The sequence below is a fragment of the Schistocerca gregaria genome, chromosome 7 (assembly GCF_023897955.1).
Source record: "Schistocerca gregaria isolate iqSchGreg1 chromosome 7, iqSchGreg1.2, whole genome shotgun sequence".
NCBI classification, from domain to species: Eukaryota; Metazoa; Arthropoda; class Insecta; order Orthoptera; family Acrididae; genus Schistocerca; species Schistocerca gregaria.
Genome location: NC_064926.1, coordinates 293,189,551 through 293,212,525, shown reverse-complemented (window position 1 = coordinate 293,212,525; position 22,975 = coordinate 293,189,551).

Genomic DNA, 22,975 nt, shown 5'->3' with positions numbered 1-22,975 from the left:
ACTGTTGTTTTTCTGTTTTCCAGTACACTCCTCGAATCCGTGACAACAATGATTCGTCGGACTGATATGCCGCATATCTAACGACCTCCTCTACTGTAAGAATTTTGACAGTGGAGACGCTGGATTCGGTCGGAAGTTTGAACATAGTCCAAATTGTGTTTCCCCACAGAAGTGAACATGGCTCTCTTATTTAGGAGCGAACTATGAATATTTGGATCGATGACGGCCACGATGACGCAGTCAGATTACAGATGCCATTAGGAGAAGTGGAGTCCTCCAGTTCAGTGACAGGGTCGTTCATATCGGAATCGACAGCAAACCAACACCGACAACGATAGTTCAGGTATACATGCTGACGTTACAAGCTGAAGATGAAGAAATAGAGAAAATGTATGAGAATATTGAAAGGGTAATACAGTACGTAAAGCGGGATGAAAGTCTAATAGTCATGGGGGACTGGAATGTAGTAGCAGGGGCAGGAGTAGAAGAAAGGTTACAGGAGAATATGGCTTGGGACAAGAAATGAAAGAGGAGAAAAACTAATTGAGTCCTTTAACAAGTTTCAGCTAGTAATATCGAATACCCTGTTCAAGAATCACAACAGGAGGAGGTATACTTGGAAAAGGCTGGGTGATACGAGAAGATTTCAGTTAGATTACATCATGGGCAGACAGAGATTCCGGAATCAGATACTAAATTGTAAGACGTACCCAGGAGCAGATACAGACTCAGATGACAATATAGTAGTCATGGAGAGTAGGCTGAAGTTTAAGACATTCGTCAGGAGGGATCAATACGCAAAGAAGTGGGATACGGAAGTACTAAGGAATGACGAGATACGCTTGACGTTCTCTAAGGCAATAGATACAGCAATACGGAATAGCTCAGTAGGCAGTACAGTTGAAGAAGAATGGACATCTCTCAAAAGGGCCATCACAGAAGTTGGGAAAGCAAACGTACGTACAAAAAAGGTAACTGCGAAGAAACTATGGGTAACAGGAAAAATACTTCAGTTGATTGATAAAAAGAGGAAGTGAAGAATGTTCCGGGAAGCTCCGGAATCAGAAGTACAAGTCGATGAGGATTGAAATGAAATAAATAAGAAGTGCGAGTGAGCTAATACGAAATGTGAAGGTATTGGAATACAAATGATTTTTGGAAGGACGCATTCAGCGTACAGGAAAGTCAAAACAACTTTCGGTGACATTAAAAGCAAAGATGGTAACATTAAGAGTGCAACTGAAATTCAAATGTTAAATGCAGAGGAGTGGGCGTTTAGGCGGAAAGAATTCATTGAAAGCCTCTATAAGAGGGAAGATTTGTCTGATGTGATAGAAGAAGAAAGAGAGGTCGATTTAGAAGATATATGGGATGCAGTATTAGAAACATAATTTAAAAGAGCTTTTGAGGACTTAAGGTCGAATAACGCAGAAGGGATGGATAACATTCCATCAGAATTTGTAAAATCATTGGGGGAAGTGACAACAAAACGTCTATTCACGTTAGTGTGTAGAATGTATGAGTCTGGCGATATACCATCTGACTTTCGAAAAAGCATCGTCCACCCAGTTTCGAAGACCGCAAGAGCTGACAAGTGCGAGAAATAGCGCACAATCAGCTCAACAGCACAAGCGTCCAAGTTGCCTACAAGAATAATATTCAGAAGAATGCGAAAGAAAATTGAGGATGCGCTAGATGATGAGTTTGGCTTTAGGAAAGGTAAAGGCACGGGAGAGTCGATTCTGACATTGCGGTTAATAATGGAAGCAAGACCAAAGAATCATAAAGACCCGTTCATTTGACTTTAGATCTGGAAAAAGCGTTCGACAACGTAAAATGGTGCAAGTTGTTCGAAGTTCTGAAAATGTTGGAGTAAGCTATACAGAGAGACGGGTCATATAAAATATGTACAACAGCCAAGAGGGAATAATAAGCGTGGACGACCAAGGACGAGGGGCTCGTATTAAAAAGGGTATAAGACAAAGATGTAGCCTTTCTCCCATACTGTTCAATCAGTACATCGAGGAAGCAATGTTGGAAATAAAAGAAAAGTTCTGGAGTGGAATTAAAATTCAAGGTGAAAGGATATCAATGATACGATTAGCTGATGACATTGCTGTCCTGGGTGAAAGTGGAGAGGAATTACATGATCTGCTGAACGGAATGAGTAGAGAGTATAGACTGGGAGTAAATAGAAGAAAGACGAAGGTAATGAGAAGTAGTAGAAACGAGAATAGCGAGAAACTTAACATCAGAGTTGATGGTCACGAAGCAGACGAAGTTAAGCAATTCTGCTTCGTAGGCAGTAAAATAACCAATGACGGACGGAGGAAGGTGGCCATCAAAAGCAGACTAGCTATGGCAAAGAAGGCATTCCAGGCCAAGAGAAGTCTACTACTATCAAATATCGGCCTAAATTTGAGGAAGGAATTTCTGAGTATGTACGTCTGGAGTACAGCATTGTATGGTAGTGAAACACAGACTGTGGGAAAACCGTAACAGAAGAGAATCGAAGCATTTGCGATGTAGTGCTACAGGCGAATGTTAAAATTAGGTGGGCTGATAATTGGAGGGGAAAAGAATTTATTGAAAACACTGATAAGGAGAAGGGACAGGATGATAGAACATCCGTTAAGACATGATGGAATGACTTCCATGGTAATAGAGGGAGCTGTAGAGAACAAAAACTGTAGAGGAAGACATAGATAGGATTAAATCCAGCAAGTAATTGAGGACGTAGGTTGGAAGTGGTACTGTGAGATGAAGAGGTTAGCACAGGAGAGAAATTCGTGGTGGGCCTAATCAAACTAGTTAGAAAAGTGATGAAAAAAAAGTCTCTCTACACAGGTGGGCTTCGGAAAAATATTTTCGCATTCGATAAGAAAATTTGTGATCGAAATTTCGTGAAAAGATCTCGCCGTATTGCAAAACGCCTCTTTTAATCACTGCCGCTCCAAACCGCTTTCCAAATTCGTGGCAGTGTAGCGACCTTAGAATAGTTTAATACATTTTGTTACAAGTCACATTATAAGGATAAAAGAAAGTCGGGTACTGTATGCAAGACTGCCTGCATGTGTGACGCAGGGAAGCCAAACAAAATTCGGGGGACAGATATCGGAGTAGACTCCATTTGATTCTGCTTGACTGCTACAACATGACAGCAAATAGTGCGCCTGACACCTCGCCAAAGGCACCCAACGTCCAGCTCAAGGGAATAATAGAAAGCACTCCAAACCGCGTAAGGGGATAATCCGAAGTACGATTTAGAGAGATAATGAACCATTATGACGGACACATATCTAAGGAAGGGTCCAAGTGAATGTTCCAGAAAGAGTTTCAATAAGACTGTGTGAAATCAGGGCCAATTAAGAACGATATACAAGTCATATAGCAGTGAGTAGGATCAGCATCCAGTTTCAGTACCAAACATCCAGAGTGAAGTGATGTTCGCAGCAGCACCTGGTGGAGATGTAAACACTTCAGCTACGAGAAAACGGTGACTCACGCTGGTGCACATACAGCAACTGTGAAATAGATAACGTTTCACAATATTCATTGGAATAGTGCCGAACACGTACTATCTGTCTGTATCGGAATGTATTGGAATGGAGGAATTTCATGGAATAGCGTGAGGACGTTGCTGCTTGGTACACGTCTCTTGGACGGTAGGCAAAGAGAACTTTGAGTACTAGTGAAATAGTTCACAGTATTGAACTAGGTTGATAAACGATTAGTTAAGCCAGGTAGCTGGTAGTTAGCAGACAGTGTGACGTTCAAATATTCGTCTCTGATACAGACCTTTTATTTTAATCATTGAAAGCATCGGATCTCTGCCAAGGGGTTTCGCTCCGACATCTCGCTAAGTAAAACTGTTTCATAGTACAATAAATTGATTACACGAAAAGTAATAACACGCTACTTCAGCAAATAATTCCAGCCTGCTCCGCGAGAGTTACCAGTCTCATGTAACATAACCCCATCAAACCAAAGGGGTTTTCTTCCACTAATGTCCGCTTTTAAAGGCTGATAAAGCAAACGAAATACACAAAGTCATTAATGTCCAGACAGACCCATTCAGGTGCTGACGACCACTCTCTCGCCTTTTTCACGACAGTACGAAACGAGCTGTCCTTGATAAACTTTTTAGATGTCTTCAGTCAACCCCGTTCCGTAAAGATTCCATAAGGCAAAACATTACTCTGGCAGAGGACAGACAAACGTAGTACAAGCAGTGACGTTAGTTGATTTGTTGCATCTTGTAAGTGTTCTGCAAATAAAATGGAGTCTTCGCTTCACCTTACCCAAAACATCATCCAGGTGATAGTTCGAATTTAATTTGTTCCTATTTGTTGTCAATAGGGATTTAGTTGAACTGAAAGCTGTTACATTTGTGCAATTTATTCTGTAACGAAAATTCATGGGATTCCTTTTCGTACTCATATAGATGACCTCGCACTTTTCATTCTATAGAATTGCCAGTTTTCGCATTATAAAGATGTCTCGTATATATCATTTACCGCGCTTCTCATACTGTCTCTCAAATCATTTACATAGATCAGGACTGCAGAGGTTGGTCCTATAACACTTCCGAGGGGAACGCCAGACATAACTTCCGTTTTACTCGATGTCTTCCTGTCAGTTACTATGAACTGTGAACTGTGTGGCAGAAAGTCACGTATATAGTCGCATAATTGTGACGATACTCATTGGGCACACAATGTGATTAGAAGCCATTTGTGAAGAACTGTATCGCAAGCCATGTGGAAATCTAGAAATATAGACTCAATTTGAGATCTCTTGTCCCAGCACTCACTACTTCATGAGAATAAAGAGGTAGTTGTGTTGCTTTAGAACCATATTTTCTGAGTCTAGGTAACTGTGTTTTAATAGATACACAATGTTTGAACACAGTACGTGTTCCAGAATACTACCGCAAATCACCGTTCTTAATACGGGTCTGTAATTCAGAGAGTTACTCCTATTCCTTTCTTGAATATTATATTGACCTCTACATCTTTATTGTCCTTAGGTATAGGTCTTCCATCGAGAGATGTTGTATACAATAGCTCTGAGCACTATGGGACTTAACATCTTAGGTCATCAGTCCTCTAGAACTTTGAAATGAATCTAACAGGTATACAGTCCGGACCGGAAGGCTTGCCTTTGTTAACTGAATTGAGTCGTTTCACTGCACTAAGAATATCTGCTTCTCAGTTACTCATGCTGTCAGCAGTTCTTTATTCATATTCTCGAATATTTACTTCGTCTTCTTTGGTGAAGGAATTTCGGTAACCGTATTTAGTAATTCCGCTTTAGTGACAGTGTCATCGGTAATAGTACAGTAGGTATGGCGCAGTGGAAGTGCTGATAGTGTCTTGACGCTGGTGTACTTTACATATTACCTGAATCTCTTTGGATTTTCAGCCAGATTTCGAGACAGAGTTTCGCTGTGGAAACTATTAGAAAGCATCTCCCATTAATATCCGCGCTAAATATGGAACCTCTGCAAAACGTATCGAGTGTTGGAGATTTTGCATTCTTTTCAATCTGGCATGTTTTTTTCGTTGCCTCTGCGACAGTACTCTGACCTGTGTTGTGTCCCATAGGGGATCAATTCCGTTTCTTATTAATCCATTTGGTATAAATCTGTCTAAAGCTGTCGATAGTATATCTCTAAATGTAAGCCACATTTGATCTGCGCTTACATAGTTATCTGGGAAGGATTGGAGACTGTATCTTAGGGAAGTCGTCAAATGAATGTTTACCGGTGTTTTTAAGTAGAAGTATTTTGCGTTAATTTTTGTTTGGTTTGGATGATATGGTTTCGGTCTCGCTACAACAACTTTGTGGTCACTTGTCCCTGTATTCCCTTTTTTGTACAAATCGAAAATGTTCCACGGGTGAATGATTGTTGGTAAGACTTCGTATGAGCTAGAACCTCTCTAATTTTACTGTCATGATCTTTTCACGAAGTATACGCAGGAAGAAGCATTAAGTTTATTGACCCTTCTAGGGAGGTATGCTCTCGGAATTTTGGCAGTGAACTGTACAGTGAAGCACAATTTCTCTCTTTTAGCGTCTGCCACTAGAGTTGGATTAGCATCTCAAAATGGTTCTGAGCACTATGGGACATAACTGCTGAGGTCGTCAGTTCCCTAGAACTTAGAACTACTTAAACCTAACCAACCGAAGGACATCACACACAGCCATGCCCGAGGCAGGATTCGAATCTGCGACCATAGCGGTCGCGTGGTTCCAGACTGTAGCGCCTAGAACCGCTCGGTCACTTCGGCCGGCGGATTACCATCTTCGAGAGGCTTTCATGTTTACTAAATTAACGTCTGACGATAAACGATGCGTTTCTTTGGATTTTTCTTACTTCATTTGTCAGTCATATCCGGTACAGACAGTAGAGTCATATCCAGGTTTTGGTCAAACGAGGATTTTGAAAATTTCCTCCCTCGTAGATGAACTACACTCCCTGTGAATTCTTCCACTGAATCTCAGTCTGGCATCTGCCCAAGGAGCAATTACTTTTGTGTTCTATTTTAAGTAACTCTGTATGCATAATCCCAGATATTCAATGGAAGTGACTGCTTCCAGTGACGGTTTTGGAAGCTTGTAGTGATTAACAAGATACATTTTTGCCTATTTATGCGCTATAAGTTATGTCTGTACATATTATAAAATGGATGTACATATGAATATTTAAGTAGGTGTGTATGTTCCACATGTCCTAAACCACCGGACCGATTTCAAGAAGGTTGGGGGTCAAGGAGAAGGATGGGAGAAAGGGGGAGATGGCCACAGATGGGCCGGCTGGAAGAGGAGCACAGAGGGAGGGGAAGCGGGAGAAAGGAGAGAGAGAGAGGGGGGCAGAGAAGTAAATTGACAGAGAAAGGAAAGCGGACGAAATGAACAGGGAGTAGGAGGAGATGGAGAGATGGACAAAGAGACGTGGGAGAAGAAGAGAGGATTAGAGGGTTTGAAGAGGGTATGGGTAGTTGGGGAGCAGCACATTGTCAGAGACATGGGGGAGGAGGAGATGGAAAGAGAGAGGGGATTGAGGAGGTGAGCAGAAAGGGGGTGAAGGAGGAAATGGACAGAGAGAGAAGGAAAGAGCAGATGGAGGAATACAGGATGGGAATAAATACATACTCGAGCAACGTTGGGCATTCGGTTAGTCTGTTCATAACATCTCTAAAAGAAGACATCTAGTAAACTACTTTATTCAGGTCACAGTTGTCATCTATGGACAAAATGTTGTGTGAGACAGCACCACTTCTATGGAAGACAAGTACATAGATGTACAGCGAAAATTCAGAACAAGCGTGCATGACAGGCGACTGCTGGTATGCATTACCTGTGTATAACGTCGCCCAAATGGAATCGTTTTCACAGTGCGTTTGAAGTAGCAAAGCTACTTAATCGATCTGGAACAACAATGCAAACAGAAACCAGCGTGAAACAGTGAAAACGTTGCAATATGCTGAAATCTGTGATTGCTGTACAGACAGACCTAGCTTTTCTCGGAACATTCAGTTACCAGCAAGGTATTACTCGAATCTTCTACTGCATTCTTCAAACTGTTGTGAAGTGCGTGGCAGTGAGTACGTCCCATTGTTCCAAAAATGTCTATAAATTCCTAAGGGACCAAACTGCTGAGGTCATCGGTCCATGCACTTACACACTACTTAAACTAAGTTAAACCAATTTATGCTAAGAACGACATGCCCGAGGGAGAACTCGAACCTCTGGCGGGAGTGACCGCGTAATCCGTGACATGACGCCTCTAACCGCGTGGCCACTCCGCGCGATCCATTGTACAATGTATCAGGGTTTCTTCCCTTACTATTCATGTATGAAGCAAGGAACTATTACTGTCCAAGGGTCCATTCTCCTAAGTCAACCTATAATATAAGCGATTTTGAGATTTCTCTGAAAACCTAATGAAGTTATCAATGAAAATCGTTTTTCACGATTCTTGGACAATATTTTCTGAGTTTTTGAAAAAAATGAAGCCCCCCATCCGACGAGTTAAAGTTACTCTGGCCAAAATGAGATGTGTCTATGATGGATGTCCTGCTATCAGCAAATCGTATCTGAAATCGAAAAACAAAGAATTTTCTTAATGTATGGATACTGTGCACGGAACAATAGCACAATTTTTTATTTTGAATTTGACAAAGTAATAAAAAGGCGGAAGTTGGAAGCAAATATGTAGTTTTGTCATGAATTTTTGGTTACATGTGTTGAATAACTAATGAGTAAGTTAAAATAAAATAAATTGCCTATTACTCCTTGCAGAGAGGGCGGTTCAGATATTACTTCTTTAATGTCATACTCATCAGTTTCGGTAATGTGCACTGCATTTGCGAAGAGCAACAGGAAAATGTCCGAAGAAAAGAGATTTCTGCTGCCAGCTACAGGTTAGGAACCTCACACTTTGACACAATGAACAGAGCACTATCGCTTGTTGGTTAATCGACATCTGAACACGAACCTCCAACTCCTTGCACTATACGGTACCATGCGTTCGGAAACAAGGCTGCTGCAGTTGGGCTCAATTTTCTGGTGCGTCAAACGGGCCGACTTGAAACAGGAGAAACAACTCAGGACATTTCATTTTCTACTGTGTACACTTTTACAAGTAAATTCATAAAACTTTGTCAGCATGACCAGGAAGGATTCAGGATTCACAGTCATAGCAGTGAAAGTGCAAAAACATAACAAAATAAATTTTTTCCAGATATGAAATTTCTTCATTTTTCACTTACTGTTGGCTGCATTTGTTGCCATAGATATATTTTTCTTCACAAGTAAGAGAGATTCTTTGATGAAATTTGCACAGCATACAAACCATACTTACAGGTGTATGAAACTCTAGAATTTTCCAAAGCTATTAAAACTGTGGTAAAAATTGAGATAATTAACTACAAAATTAGATTTTCTTCTAAACATAAAGTTTAAAACGTAACAGCTCATGCATTTTTTCATAAATTAAATATATTCTAGAGTTTCAGACAGCTGTAAGTATGGTTTGTATGCTGTGCAAAATTCATCGAACAGTGTCTCTTACTTATGAAGAAAAGGGTACCTATAGCAACAAATGCAGCCAATAGTAAGTGAAAAAATTATGAATTTTCACATGTAAAAAAAATATTTTGTTGTGTTTTGGTATTTCCGCTGCTTCGAGTGTGTATCCTGAATCCTTCCTGGTCATGCTGACAAAGTTTTATGAATTTACAATTATAGACAGTGGAAATTAAAATGTCCTGTGGTGCCTCTCCTGCTCGGCCCGTTTGACGTCCTTACCCCCCTTAAAATGTGAGGTCCGGTTGGTGATGTGTCCCATCAAACTGGCCATATCTTTGATACACACTTTTGCTTGTCTGAGGTTAACTTTTGAAAATATCGAAAGACTGTGCCTCGATAGGATGGTGTTCACTCTTAACAGTGTCACTACTCACTTGTTTGACTAGCAGCGTGTGTCGTAATGTCGCCTTCCATCATTCATGCGCCACGAAGCGGCAGCTGGTCACGTGGACGGGTTTTGCGTGGCTGCATATCAGGCCAGAGGGGCCCGGCGTGAGCCGCGGGCCGCTCTCCCATCTCACCGCTAACAATATTCATATTTTTTAAAGACGAGCCGCAGCGTCCATTGTGTGCGCGAGAGGTCGGCGCCGAGTAACGGTTACGACCCGCTAGATAACCCACGTGCGCCAAGATGGCGGCCTACTGGCGCCGCACAAAGGCACCTGCTGGCGCGCGGCCGTCTAAATCAGCGCGCCCGCTGCCGACCCCTGTCCCCCAAACCCCTCCACGAAGCGCAGTGGCTTTTGTGCCGGTGGTCTCCCGGCCGCGTCGGAAAGCCTGCCCTAGGCAGACTGCGCCGCCACCAGTTCGTATGTCACGGGTCTCGCTGCATGCGTCCCGAGAACCGGCCAAACACAACGAGACTGCGACTCCGCCATAAGCTTCTCACATGTTACCGTCCGTGTTTGTAGCCTCTAACACATGTCATTCGAATAAATGTATTCACTCACTGTCAAACTACTTGTATCTCACTAATCTAAATGGCATAGGATGCAAAACCAGGGAATAAAACCCGATTGCATTAACTTCAACTAATTCAGAGATTTTTCACAAAAAAAGAGCAAGAATATATTTCTAATAGTACTATCCATCCGTCCGTTTATATAGGCTTAGCATGCATATATTTGAAACTATATATATTGAACTTATCGATGAAAGGTGATACTAATTTCATTTGCAGATATCCTCATTGATAACCTGCCAAATGTTATTTATGGTGCTCAGAAAGTCCTCTAAGTAACAAGCAGTACCTTTCGAAGATAAAAATTGAGAAAAAGACTCAATACATGGAAATAATATAAAGAATGAAATTTATTAACGAATATTCTACACTGCACAATGAAATTATGCTTGCCACACTTGAACTACATAAACTAAGCAGAATTTTCAATCACCTTTCATTACAACCAGTAATTCAAAATGTCCTCCAAAATAAACCGGGCCGGCCGTTGGTGGCCGAGCGATTCTAGGCGCTTCAGACTGGAACCGCGCGACAACTACAGTCGCAGGTTCGAATCCTGCCTCGGGCATGGATGTATGTGATGTCCTTATGTTAGTTAGGTTTAAGTAGTTCTCAGTTCTCGGGGAATGATGAATCCACAAAAAGCCTTATCCGTCGTAAAGATCGACCAAATGCAAAAAGCATGGAAGTTGATATTACAAACTGACATCTGGGGCCTGTACAGTACAATGCATGTATGTTTGCATGCTTGGATTCAACATTCTGTCGGTTACACTGGTTATTAAAGTACCAGCATTTCACATTTGCGATAGACTAAATGTCTTTTTTCTGCCACATGGTATCTCTGTTACTACAATTAAAAGTAAGAATTAATAATGTGCTCATATTAATTACACTCCCTTGAGATCATTTTACAGGGTTTATTTAGTGCGGCTGGCCGGTGTGGCCGAGCGGTTCTAGACTCTTCAGTCTGGAACCGCGCGGCCGCTACGGTCGCAGGTTCGAATCCTGCCTCGGGCATGGAAGTGTATGATGTCCTTATCTTCATTAGGTTTAAGTACTTCTAAGTTCTAGGGGACTGATGACCTCAAATGTTAAGTCCCATAGTGCTCAGAGCCATTAGACCATTTTTTATATATATTTAGTGCGACCTTAATGTAGTTAGAACACTGTCACGCAGACAATGATGGTAGTGACTAAATGCATATAATTGCCACCAGACGCTCGAATTCTTGGTGGCGCCGTCGTTGCACTGATGGACATTCTCTGCGAGCTGTGGTTTCGAGGCAGTGTGTAGGGTGTGTCTTCCGGCTTTTACTCAAGGCTTGATGAATCGTCTACCGGCTGTGAGTCAAACCAGTAGTTATTGCACTCAGAATCAAGGTACAGAGTGACCTACAGGATGAGGTGATATCTCTAGTGAAAGTTTTTATTCAAGTCTCATAGCACAGTTTGATAAGCTACGAGGGTCTGCAAAGATTTTAGAGGTCATATCCGTACCTCTCATTCACAAGAATGGACCTACCGTCTCACCAATGAATTTATTTAACCATTTATCTGTTCTGGAAAGCCTTCTTTTAAAACCCATAAGAGACATAAATCCTCATAATGAGTGTTTTTCTCTGAAAGCATTTCATCGTTATCATTTTCATTTCTATGGTATCTGCAAGCTCGATATCAGTGCATGTTTCCGACAAGCTTACTATTTACGACCGTCTTGTCCAGTTAAATAATACACTAAAATACCATGGACCGACCAACGACCCGCAACTAACAGGAAAACCTCACACACTAACCATCCACAATCAAACACACAATAGAGTAAAACAACGAATCACTTCGCTATCATTTACACCAACAGGACCCTGATCCTACCCTTCCTCTGTTATGCTAATGTTGCCTGGACATCTTCCCCTCTAAATCTTCAACACCATGCTCTCCCTCTTGCTTTCCGCATACGATTATCTTCATTACGTGGCTTCTCTAGCGTCTCATCACATTCTCGCCTATCCACAGGCACATCGAAAACCTCCGCATCTCCTCTGCTACACGTAAACTAGGTTCTCATAACCCCACTGTTTCCCCTATGACCACCAACTTCGGTGTGATGAACACACTTACGAACACATCGCACCACCCCTACACCTACACAGGCTGCACACCCTTTCCCACTGCAACTTAAACCGACTCCCATTCTCAGACAATGAAATCCGCTCCAATATTTACCCATCCTGATAGTTACAGCTTTCCCACCTACACTACTGGCCATATAATTGCTACACCTCGAATATGACGCGCTACAGACGCGAAATTTAACCGACGGGAGGAAGATGCTGTGATATGTAAATGATTAGCTTTTCAGAGCATTAACACAAGGTTGGCGCCGGTGGCGACACCTACAACGTGTTGACATGCGGGAAGTTTCCAACCAATTTCTCATACACAAACAGCAGTTGACCGGCGCTGCCTGGTGAAACGTTATTGTGATGCCTCGTGTAAGGAGGAGAAATGCGTACCATCACGTTTCCGACTTTGATAAAGGTCTGATTGTAGCTTATCGCGATTGCGGTTTATCGTATCGCGAAATTGCTTCTCGCGTTGGTCAAGATCGAATGACTGTTAGTAGAATATGGAATCGGTGGGTTCAGGAGTGTAATACAGAACGCCGTGCTGGATGCCAACGGCCTCGTACCACTAGCAGTCGAGATGACAAGCATCTTATTCGCATGGCTGTAACGGATCGTGCAGTCACGTCTCGATCCCTGAGTCAACAGATGGGGACGTTCGCAAGACAACAACCATCTGCACGAACAGTTCGACGACGTTTGCAGCAGCATGGACTATCAGCTCGGAGACCATGGCTGCGGTTACACTTGGCGCTGCGTCACGGACTGGAGCGCCTGCGATGGTGTACTTAGCGACGAAGCTGGGTGCACGAATGGCAAAACGTCATTTTTCCGCATGAATCCAGGTTCAGTTTACAGCATCATGATGGTCGCATCCGTGTTTGGCGACATCGCGGTGAACGCACTTTGGAAGCGTGTATTCGTCACCGCCATACTATCGTATCACCCGCCGTGATGGTATGGGGTGCCATTCGTTACATGTCTCGGTCACCTCTTGTTCGCATTTATGGCACTTTAAACAGTGGACGTTACATTTCAGAAGTGTTACGACCCGTGGCTCTACCCTTCATTCGATCCCTGCGAAACCCTACATTTCAGCAGGATAATGTACGACCGCATGTTGCAGGTCCTGTACGGGCCTTTCTGGATACAGAAAATGTTCGATTGCTTCCCTGGCCAGCACACTCTCCAGGTCCCTCACCAACTGAAAACGTCTGGTCAATGGTGGCCGAGCCGCTGGCTCGTCACAATACGCCAGTCACTACTCTTGACGAACTGTGGTATCGTGTTGAAGCTGCAGCTGTACCTGTACACAACATCCAAGGTCTGTTTGACTCAATGCCTAGGCGTATCAAGGCCGTTATTACGGCCTGAGGTGGTTGTTCAGGGCACTGATTTCTCAGGATCTATGCACCCAAATTGCGTGAAAATGTAATGAATGTCAGTTCTAGTATAATATATTTGTCCAATGAATACCCGTTTATCATCTGCATTTCTTCTTGGTGTAGAAATTTTAATGGCGAGTAGTGTATTTCGATGCCACATCAGGGCTCCTGTCTCTACTCCCTCTCTATTAACTATCGCTCTCCTCTCCCAATACCACAGCTCTGCCCACCCACCAGACACCTCGTTCCTTTCCATCTTTCCCAATACCCACCTTACCACCTATCCTCTTTCTGCAGATACGCTTGTAAGACCTATTAATTTATACCCACAAACGTTCTAACGTTTAATCTCCCCACATATTCTTCACCCAGCGTAGCTACTTCACTTTTTTCTTCTTTTTAACGAACACAGCGATTTCATTTTAAAATTTTTAAATGGCTATTTTGTTTTTTTATCTTTACCTGTCAGAGTTTTATTTCCTTTTTAAACTTTAAGTGAAGCAGTCAACAGAGTTTACTAGTTATCTTTTATACATTATTTTATAAAACTTTTTGGAATTTTTAATCCATTAATACTCTCATTCACGTCGTCAATTTTTTTTTTGTAAAAGCTCTGCCGAGGTGTTGTTTCGCTGGGTATGAAATGTCAATAAATAAATGTTGCATGTTGCAACCTTTTGCCGCTAGAGGGGTGCGAACTGCAGTGTGTGAGATGACTATGCGCTAAGTGATTCCTTCGGTGCGTGAGAACCAACGTGCTTGAGTCTTTAAGGAAACAGAAAGCACGAATTCAAAGAGTTGGTCCACACATGGACAACATGTCCTTCAGCATGACGATGGCATATAATACACGAGCGGTGCGACATCTTCATCAGTTCGACGCCTGGAATTTATTGTCATCGATCATCTTCCATACAGTTCCGACTTCACTCCATCCAAATTTCATTTGTATCCAAAACTACCTTCGAGAACTTCAGTTTGATAGTGATGACGCGGTGCAAGCAGTGGTGAAGTTGTAGCTCCGTTAAAAATGTATTGCATTCTACTGTACCTCTGGCAATTAGCTGTCCATTTGTTGGGGGAAATATGTTCGTCACCGTGGCGACTGTTTGCAGAAATAATGATATGAAGAACTGAATGTTAATAAAGTTTGTTTTGTTTAAAAATCTTCGAGTGCTTTCACATAAGAAATTAGGAGGCATTACTTTCCAGCACACCCTTTCGCATCTATATCCGTACTCTGCAAGCCAAGTCCATAGCAGAGGCTACTTACCATCGTACAAAGGGTTACGAGTGCTTCCCGTTATATTCGTGAACGCTGCGCGGGAAGGATTACAGTTAAAGCCATCTTTTAAAGCTTCGGAAGCGATATTTAGGCAGCTGAGCTATATTCCTAGGTTCTTCACATAGAATTCAAAGTTGTAACGGGACTGTAAACGTCTAAATTGAAAGCTCTCAAAGTTCAGGGATTTCAGCAATTTTGCAACTGCCTGCATTTCACGTTATTGTTGCCCTTTATTGTAGACACCCAGAACACTCAGTTGGTCCTGTTTGAAATGGGTCATATTCACTTCAGCAATCTTCTAGTGCAGGTGTCACGAGTGTTTTGTAAGAAATGTCCTTTGGAGCTGATTGCATTTTCCCAGTATTTTTTCACTGAAACTTAGTGTATCACCACCTTTACTTATAACAGAGGCACTGCTTTTCGTATATCCATAAACTCCTACAAACCTCTATTTGTGTGGTTGATTCCAACCATGACTTACTGATAAAAAATTCTGCTAATTTCCGAATTTCGTGAAGTACACTGTTTTACTTTTATGAACATTTAAATCAAATAACCAACATTTAAACCTTTTGGTTAGTCAATAAACAGAGAGCGTCTTTTAATTGGATATCATCGTACTATAATCTTTAGTGTTCTTCTACTAGAAAAGGGAGTTATTAAGGTTAGTGCTTTACGCGACGACGATTGCGAAGCTCTAACTCAGATTTGACAAGGACAGGGAACGAGACTCGCTGGATTGCTGTGAAATGAATCTACACACCACAGCGTACTACGAAGTTGGCAGCAGACCGATAATGTTACTCCTGTGAAAGGATTTTAATTTGACCGTGATCGTGAGTAATGGGAAGGTGTCAGACTGTTTTCGTTTCTCGAAAGGCTGTTATAGGAAGGCAGCAACAGCAGAAATAAGGGAGGCCTGCTGCTTATATGACAGATGCTTTTATTACAACTGAACCACTGACGACAAGGAGAATAGTGCGACTGCAGGGATTTATCTCTGGCACGCTCGCTGTGAGACCCACAGTTCCAACTTACTGCCCACACAATACGTTTGTAGTGCCCGTGCTCACTATACTCATAACTCGCGGCAGTCCATCTACCGATTCCCTAAGAGTTCGGGCAATGTTCGTGCATCCACACTGAAGAAGATCGTTGGCTCTTATGCCTTATCTACACTCCTGGAAATTGAAATAAGAACACCGTGAATTCATTGTCCCAGGAAGGGGAAACTTTATTGACACATTCCTGGGGTCAGATACATCACATGATCACACTGACAGAACCACCGGCACATAGACACAGGCAACAAAGCATGCACAATGTCGGCACTAGTACAGTGTATATCCACCTTTCGCAGCAATGCAGGCTGCTATTCTCCCATGGAGACGATCGTAGAGATGCTGGATGTAGTCCTGTGGAACGGCTTGCCATGCCATTTCCACCTGGCGCCTCAGTTGGACCAGCGTTCGTGCTGGACGTGCAGACCGCGTGAGACGACGCTTCATCCAGTCCCAAACATGCTCAATGGGGGACAGATCCGGAGATCTTGCTGGCCAGGGTAGTTGACTTACACCTTCTAGAGCACGTTGGGTGGCACGGGATACATGCAGACGTGCATTGTCCTGTTGGAACAGCAAGTTCCCTTGCCGGTCTAGGAATGGTTGAACGATGGGTTCGATGACGGTTTGGATGTACCGTGCACTATTCAGTGTCCCCTCGACGATCAACAGAGGTGTACGGCCAGTGTAGGAGATCGCTCCCCACACCATGATGCCGAGTGTTGGCCCTGTGTGCCTCGGTCGTATGCAGTCCTGATTGTGGCGCTCACCTGCACGGCGCCAAACACGCATACGACCATCATTGGCACCAAGGCAGAAGCGACTCTCATCGCTGAAGACGACACGTCTCCATTTGTCCCTCCATTCACGCCTGTCGCGACACCACTGGAGGCGGGCTACACGATGTTGGGGCGTGAGCGGAAGACGGCCTAACGGTGTGCGGGACCGTAGCCCAGCTTCATGGAGACGGTGTCGAATGGTCCTCGCCGATACCCCTGGAGCAACAGTGTCCCTAATTTGCTGGGAAGTGGCGGTGCGGTCCCCTACGGCGCTGCGTAGGATCCTACGGTCTTGGCGTGCATCCGTGGGTTGCTGCGGTCCTGTCCCAGGTTGACGGGCACGTGCTCCTTCCGCCCACCACTGGCGACAACATCGATGTACTGTGTAGACCTCACGCCCCACGTGTTGACCAATTCGGCGGTACGTCCACCCGGCCTCCCGCATGCCCACTATACGCCCTCGCTCAAAGTCCGTCAACTGCACATACGGTTCACGTCCACGCTGTCGCGGCATGCTACTAGTGTTAAAGACTGCGATGGAGCTCCGTATGCCACGGCAAACTGGCTGACACTGACGGCGGCGGTGCACAAATGCTGAGCAGCTAGTGCCATTCGACGGCCAACACCGCTGTTCCTGGTGTGTCCGCTGTGCCCTGCGTGTGATCATTGCTTGTACAGCCCTCTCGCAGTGTCCGGAGCAAGTATGGTGGGTCTGACACACCGGTGTCAATGTGTTTTTTTTTCCATTTCCAGGAGTGTATATTATGACTAGTGAGGTAAATACCTCTGGTGGTCCACCAATACCGTAATCACTACCTGGACTACAATGGGCCTATTCTGTGCCGACCTACCTACCAATATTTTTCAAAACTTGACTGACTCTGCTGTGGGTTTGCTCTGTTGTGGCCCATTACCTGTCTGCATGTCAAGAGTCAGCACTGTCTTTCGTTGGAAGGACAACACTACTTCTTCAAGACTGCATGGAAATCCACTACTTCCGTGTGCATTTTCTTTTACTACTCAGACTTTGAGAAAAACACTGCACTTTGATGAATGATCAGGACTGTCTTTATGGACTGTAAGAAAATTTTAGCTTTTGACCAACATTGTATCGATAAGTGTGTGCATTTCATTCTTTGTTATTGTAATTATGAAAAAAAATTTCAAATCAGTATTGGCCACTGCCCAAAACAATTTGCATTTTTTTTGTGGGGAGCATGGGGGCTATGTAAGTAGGCTGTTTAAGTTTTTTTATTGGTAACGCCGCCGCCACGTAGCGCTCTGTACGAAAATCACTGGCTGTGCCGTGTGCAGCCTGTGGCTGGTTGGCATTGTTGTAATACTCGCCATTGTAGTGTTGGGCAGCGGCAGCTGGATGCTAACAGCGCGTAGCGTTGCGCAGTTGGAGGTGAGCCGCAAGCAGTGGTGGACGTGGGGAGAGAGATGGCGGAGTTTTGAAATTTGTAAGAATTGGTGTCATGAACTGCTATATATATTATGACTAGTGAGGTAAATACATTGTTTGTTCTCTATTAAAATCTTTCATTTGCTAACAATGCCTATCAGTAGTTAGTGCCTTCAGTAGTTTGAATCTTTTATTTAGCTGGCAGTAGTGGCGCTCGCTGTATTGCAGTAGCTTGAGTAACGAAGATTTTTGTGAGGTAAGTGATTTGTGAAACGTATAGGTTAATGCTAGTCAGGGCCATTCTTTCGTAGGGATTTTTGGAAGTCAGATAGCGTTGCGCTAAAAATATTGTGTGTCAGTTTAAGCACAGTCGTGTATAATAGTTCAAAGAGGACGTTTCACATAGACCAGTCTTGTACAAGTGTTCTAAGGGGAAGTTTCAAATATTGTGTACTGACTCCTCTCTACTATCCTAGAAGTTTGTAATGAGAGTTTCCCAACATAATGGATATCTTATAAAACTCTATGTTTAATATCTGCACCTAAAATACTCCGTCGATTTCCAACAAACTTCGTACACGTACCGCTTACTGTCTGGAAAGAAGCAATGAATGCAAAGAACCACTTACCCCTTAAAGGGGTGGAGGAGAAAACGAAGCTTAGAGTACCAATCGCAAATACACGGGATATAAAGGTTCATTTTACCTGGATACATTGAAATATCTCGAAAACTACGCATTCGATCAAAAAAAAGTTATAACTGCAATTTTTCCGTCTCAGAGAGGGACAGTCAATGATAGCATACTCGATCCCCCCCCCCCCCCCGGACCCAACCACGCGTGGTAGGTGGGGATACGTTTTGTCTGAAGCATTTTTGCCCAGCCGTGAATCGAACCCGGGCCCTTAGCATTGAAAGTCTGTCACACTGACCACTTTTTTTCATTTTTTCACATTTTTCTTTTTACTTTTTTAATTTTTCCCGCTTTTTTCTTTTTTAAGAACAGCTTTTTTTCTTTTTCCACTTTTTGTTTTTATTTTTATTTTGTTTTTATCTTTCTTATTTTGTTTTTTTATCTTTTTTGTCTTTTCTCCACCTTTAAAGAGAGAATGTAACTTGATGATGTGGAAACGCAATTCTTCTGAACGACAAACTAAGTATACCCCCTATGCTGCCTTTTTTGCAACATGGATTGAATAAAAACAAATGTAAATTCCATTGAGAAGGCATTCACATAATCGTTATGGAAACGTAACTGCATCTATAACTTCCTTTCTCCGTGCGTGGAAAAACGGAAAGTAGCAAACTCATTATTGCTGATAAGTAAAATTCTCTTTTTCAGAAAGGTAATAAATTAAAGTAGGCTTCTGCTGCTTGATTTTACACATAAATAACATAAATATGTCTTCCTGTGAAAAGAAGGATGGAAAGAAAGAAACCAAATAAATGGTATATACCAGTTTCATCACTGCGTCGTGTGTTTCCCGCAAAACAAAGTAATATAAACATATCGGCTTAACTGGTCTATATTGATGATCTTGACCACTCAGCTATCGGCAGCAGACTCTCTATTCAACTGCGCTTGAACATTAAATGGCGCGTCGCACCACACCTCCATGCTGCGAAGGTAGGACAGGCCAGTATTTGATAACTTCTAATTGGAAATTCCATACACAACGTTGTATTCATATCGACCAGAGGAATGCTCGGTCTGCCACTTTGGACGTCGTTCGAGGCTACACTACTCTACTTTTCCAATTAGAGCAAACGTTCAATCGTAGTACCGCCAACTTCAGTATACTTAGTGATCCGCTTTTCAAGGGACCGTACAGAGGACAAGACGATCTGCGGTAATGTCAGCAAAGGTGCTTCTGACGCTGTTGACCAAGTCTTCATGGTCTGCTGGCAATTGCTGGTGCACTTTATCTTTTTAATATCCCCACAGAAAGACATCCGGCGATGTGAAATTAGGCTACCTAGCGGATCAATTAATGCGGCCACCTCAGCCACTCCACCGACCAGTTTAAACACGGTCTAATACCTCCCATGCTTCAACTGCGTAATGCGCTGGGCAACCGTCGTGCTGAAACCGCATTCGTTGTCACACATTCAGGTCAAAATAGAGCCGTAGCCTGCGTCGTTCCCGTTCCAATAACTTCGATACCTGCATCCATTCAACATGATGTAGCTCAAAAACGGACGTGTGAGATTGTTCCTCATGATGCCAAACCATACATTAACATACAAGGGACGTTGCTGGTCAACTTGCTGTAAGCAGTGCGGACTGTCTACACTCCAGTAACAAATGTTATGCGGATTAAAGCTACCATAGTCTGTGGATATAGGCTCGATTAAAAATAGTAGCGCCGTAAAAAAAGAGAGGATCTATTGCATTTGTTGACGTGCCAATTCACAAAATAACGAAATAGGCGCCATGAAGTTCCTGATGCAATGACACTTGGTATGGATACTTGTGAGGATGCAGTTTTGTGACAGTAACATGTATTGACATACCGGAATCACGGTGTAATTTCCGGGTGCTTTTCCGTGGTTTGTGGTGTATTGCCGTCAGTACAGCTACTTCATTGGCTTCTCCTGTAACAAATTTGCCTCGTTTCTTTTTGCCGGTTAGTACACTGCCATCAGACACGAAGGCGTTCACAACCTTGTAAAAGAAGGAACGAAAGCGTGCTTTCTGTTAAAAAGGCTCGACATACAAGGCGTTAGCAGCCTCAACATTTCTCCAATATTCTGCGTAAATCGCGATCACTTAAAATTTTTCTTCTGTGGTTGCAAAGTTAATCATCCACTTGAACACGTGTCCTCTCAATGATAGGTATATGTGCAGAAAATAAACACTGTGCAGGAATTGTAATGTTTGGAGCCCCTATTTGTTTTACGTCTACACGATACAAGAGTTCTGCCTGTTATAATAATTCGCAGTTCATTACACGGCCACGGTGGAGCGTCGAGTAGCCCCCTGTTCGGAGGAATACGGCGTTCCGAGTGGGGTTTCAAATTAGAAGTTACAAGATACTGGCCTGCTCTACCCCCGCAGCATGAAGGGCAGTCCCACGTGCCACTGTATATTCAAGAGCCATTAAGTATCATGTCGTAAATTATCCCGATTACAGTTTCATTTATGGCCAAACGAAGAAACTGCTTCAAACAAACGTATGTAGATAGAGGATATCAGAGTTCCTCAAATCCACCCACGCACTGGGTTGGATGTTCCCCTCCAAAACAAACCAGTTTGAATTATAACTTTTTTTTTGATCCCACGTGTAGTTTTCGAGATATTTCAATGTCTTCAATTAAAATCAACATATAGTGTTTTAGAATGACGCTGAATTGTAAGGCGTACCCAACCGCAGATATAGACACAGATTACAATTTAGCAGTGCTGGAAAGTACTCTGAACTTAGAGATAAACGTACAGAAGGATCATTGTGGAAGGAAGTAGGGGACGAAAGTGCTGAGGAATGGTGAGACGAGTTTGTAGTTACTAAAGAAATGAATATTGCGATAAGAAATATTACATTAGACAGTTTAGCTGAAGAGGAGTGTGTACCTGTAAAGAGAGCAATGACATATGTCCGAAAGGTAAATGTAGGCACTAGGAACGAAGATGCTAAGAAACCTTGAATAACAGGCGGAGGACTTCTACTGATCGACGAAAGATGGAAGTAAAAAAAAATGGAAAGACGTGAATACAGCAACATAAATCAATCAGGAATGAAATAAACAGGAAGTGCAGAGAAGTCAAGGCGAAATGGTTGCACCAAAAATATGAAGAAATTAGAGAAGAAACGATGCTTGGAAGGACTGACGCAGCATGTATAGAAAAATAAAAACAACCAGATTAAAAGCAAAGGCGTCAACATTAAGACTGCAATGGGAATTCAACTGTTAAACGCGGAGGAGAGAGCAGATCAATGGAAGGGTATTGTGATAAAGTGATACGAGAAGAAATTGGAGCCGACGTGGAAGACATAGGAATCCGGTGTTAGAGTGAGAATCTGAAAGGGCTTTGGAAGACATGTGTTTAAGTAAGACAGAAGGGATATATAACATTCGATAGGAATTTCTGAAGTGGCCGGAAGAGGTGGTAACCTAACGTCTATGCAAGATGGTTTCTAGAGCGTATGGGATTTGCAACATACCATCAAACTATCAAATAAATATTTTCCATTCAATTCCGAAGATAACAAGAGCAGGTAAGTGCGAAAATTACCTTTCATCCAATTCCGAATATAAAAAGAGCAGGAAAGCTCGAGAACTGTAGCATAATTAGCTTAAAAGGCCCATGCCTCCAAGTAGTTGTCAAGAAAAACATACGGAAGAATGAAAAAAGAAATGAGTAACTGTTAGATAACGGCCAGCCTGGCTTTAGAAGCGGTGAAGGCACCAGAGAGGTAATCCTGACGTTCCACTTCATAATGCATGGCGACCCTGAAAAATTGTTCGACAATGTAAAATAATTAATTATTTTTTTGTAGGACACCTTTTCGGAACTGACTAAACAGTATAAAATGCCGTAATTTCTCCTAGCCCGATAAAGGGACTTAGTCCCATACAGATAGTCTTGAAAATGTGTGCATGTGAAATTTTTGTAGTTGCGAAAATACTTGAAGCATTTAGAGAGAGAAACATGAAGTCCATTCAGTAGATTATGGTAAGGAGGAAAACTACGCATGCATAAATTATGTACTGCTTGTGCTCCAGGTTTTTCTGTTTTAAAATCTACAAGGATTATCTGCGTAGGCTTAAGAATCCGAATAGGCGAGGAGAAATTATTTTATACCTTTTAGTCCGTTTGCAAGCGTGTTTTATTGAAAAACTTTATTATTTGAATAATTATTTTCTACTTATTAGTGCT